At 40.5% G+C, this 3,180-nt stretch overlaps 1 pseudogene; it reads left to right on the top strand.

Annotated features, from left to right (window-relative positions):
* The first annotated feature begins 410 nt into the window (after nt 1-410).
* Nucleotides 411-952, top strand: LOC110595084 (annotated as a pseudogene).
* The last annotated feature ends 2,228 nt before the right edge of the window (nt 953-3,180 follow it).

The raw sequence follows: 3,180 nt of genomic DNA, 5'->3' as shown, positions 1-3,180 counted from the left end.
GCTGAGTCGAGAGGATTGCTTGAGCCCGTGGGTTTGACACCAGCCTGGACAACATGGTGAGACCTCATCTCTACAATAAAGGTTTTTTTAAATTAGCTGGGCATGGTGGCACACGCCTATAATTCCAGCTACTTGGAAGGCAGAGAGAGAAGGATTGCCTGAGCGTGCCACTGCACTCCAGCCTGGATGATGGAGTGAGACTCTGACTCAGGAAAAAAAAATCTCACGGGTGAGTGAAAAGATTTTTTTTCCCAACACATATACATTCAACCCTGTTATCTGAATCTAATCTACTCCTGATTAAATAATGGTTAGAGTACATTGAGCTCCATAGAGACAGCGCTGGGGCAAGCGAGAGCTGGACAGGCACTGGGCGACTCTGTGCACACATGGAAGAAAAATAAGTGAACATGGGCAAAGAAGATCCCAAGAAGCAAGAGGCAAAATGTTATTCATATGCATTCTTTGTGTAAACTTGCCAGGAGGAGCACAAGAAGCACCCGGATGCATCTGTCAGCTTCTCAGAGTTTTCTTAGAAGTGCTCTGAGAGGTGCAAGATCATCTCTTCCAAAGAGAAGGGAAAATCTGATGACATGCCAAAGGCAGACAAGGCCCACTATGAAAGAGAAATGAAAACCTAGATATGTCCTAAAGGGGAAACAAAAAAGAAGTTCAAGGATCCCAACGCACCCAAGAGGCCTCCCTCGATCTTTTTCTTGTTCTGAGTATCACACCAAAATCAAAGGAGAACATCCTGGCCTGTCCATTGGTGACGTCGCGAAGAAGCTGGGAGAGACATGGAATAACACTGCTGCAGATGACAAGCAGCCTTATGAGGAGGAGGTTGCCTAGCTGAAGGAAAAATATGAAAAGGATATTGCTGTATACTGAGCTAAAGGCAAGCCTGATGCAGTGAAAAAGGGAGTTGTCAAGGCAGAAAAGAGCAAGAAAAAGAAGGAAGAGGAGGAAGAGGAGGCCAGACGATGATGATGAATAAATTGGTTCTAGTGTAGTTCTTTTTTTCTTGTCTATAAAGCATTTAAACCCCCTGTACACAACTCACTTCTTTTGAAAAAAAAAAATTGAGGCCAGGTGCGGTGGCTCAGCCTATAATCCCAGCACTTTGGGAGGCTGAGGTGAGAGGACTGACTGAGACCAGAGGTTTGAGACCAGCCTGGGAAACTTGGTGAGACCTCATCTCTACAATAAATCAAAAGTTAGCCGGGCAAGGTGGCGTGCATCTGTAGTTCCAGTTGCCTGGAAGGCTGAGGTGGAAGGATCAGCTAAGCCCAGCAGGTCGAGGCTGCGGTGGCCATGAGTGTGCCACTGCACTCCAGGCTAGGCGACAAGAAGTGAGACTCCAACTCAAAAAAAGAAAAAAGAAAAAATTTGAAACATAAGGCTGTGTAAGATTTGTTTTTAATCTGTAATGTCATTTTTTTGTATAGTTAACACACTACCAAATGTGTTTTTAGATAACCCTGTCCTGGTGGTATTTTCAATAGCCATCAACCTTGCCTAGTACAGTATGGGCATGGAAATTTAAAGCAAGTTCCTACTGGAGTACAGCACAAATTAGTCATATATAGGGATAGTAGTTTTCTCGTCTTCAGTTTTCTCCGATACAGCGTATATGAAATAATTTTTGTCTTGTTAACTGAATACCACTCTGCAATTGAAAAAAAAAATTGCAGATGTTTTGTTGACATTCTGAATGCTTCTAAGTAAATATAATTTTTATCTAATTATATTAAATAAATAAATAAATAATGGTTAGAGAGTAATTTATTATTATCCCACATTATTATGTGGAATAATTTTCAAATGGTGGGCAACCTATATTCTGATTTTTAAAATAGCTCTGTCATAATAAAATTTGCATACTGGTCAGGCAAGGTGGTTCAAGCCTGTAATCCCAGCACTTTGGGAGGATGAAATGAGAGGATTGCCTGAGCTCAGGGATTCGAGACCAGCCTGGGCAAGACCTTGTCTCTACAATAAATCAAAAAATAAGCCAGGCATGGTGGTGCGCTCCTGCAGTTCCAGCTACTTGGAAGGCTGAGCCAGGAAGATCGCCTAAGTCCAGCAGGTCATGGCTGCGGTGGCTGTGAGTCACCATGGCACTCCAGCCTGGACGACAGAGTGAAACTCCAACTCCAAAAAAATAAAATAAAATTATGCATGCCACAAAATTGAATTGTTTCAAGTGTTCCAGACAATGATTTTAGCAAGTTGACAGAGTAGTACAACCATTATCACCATTCATTTTTAGAACACCTCCTTCACTCCTATTAGCATCATCTGCCTATTTGCAGGCGCTTCTTGTTCCCATGTCTCATTGTTTGTTTGTTTTAATTTTTTTTTTTAGACACAGAGTTTTGCCCCATCATCTAAGCAGGAGTGCAATAGCACAATCATAGCTCGCTGCAGCCTCAAATTCCTGGCCTCAAGTGGTCTTCCCACCTTGGCTTCTCAAAGTGCTAGAAATACATGCACGAGTCACTGCACCTGGCATCTTTATTTTACACAAAGGAAAAAATCAACTCAGGAAGCTGAGGCAAGAGGATCACTGGAGGCCAGACTGGGCAACATAGCAAGACTCTGTCTCTCTAAATAAACAAACAAACAAATAAACAAATACATTTTTTAAAAAGAAAGAAAATAATCAAGTATTTCCAGACCATTCAAAAACCCCAACCAATTTCCACAAATATGACCAAAACACCTGACTATTCAACATTTTTATATCTGATAGAAATTACATTTTCTTTCTACAGTGAGGCCAACATGTTCTATAATGGAAATAAACAATAAAGTGTCAAATAAAGTAAAGATATCTAAACTAGATTCCAAAGCCTGGTAGAGGCAAATGCTGGAACCTATAAGGGATTAATCCTTAAGGGAAAGAGAAGACAATGATAAAACACATCTTTGGAAATTTAGGAGAAGGAGAAGATTCTATAAGGGGAAAAGACAGATAAAACTATAACATCATCTTGTGTTCTCCCAGGAAGTTTTAGCAGTGCCTAGAGGCAGAATTCTTACCTATGTTTTCAATACAGGAAGTAAATTCTGAGTAAAAAAATTTGTAAGTCATTATGATGAATAGACAGAAAGTAGTAATATCTAGTAAGAGGACAAAATGAAAAAGATAATAAATGTTGACAAAGAGATGTAGAG

This window comes from Carlito syrichta, unplaced genomic scaffold (assembly GCF_000164805.1).
Source record: "Carlito syrichta isolate Samal-C Ts95f unplaced genomic scaffold, Tarsius_syrichta-2.0.1 Scaffold254042, whole genome shotgun sequence".
NCBI classification, from domain to species: Eukaryota; Metazoa; Chordata; class Mammalia; order Primates; family Tarsiidae; genus Carlito; species Carlito syrichta.
This window is presented reverse-complemented; position numbering and strand designations above follow the sequence as displayed.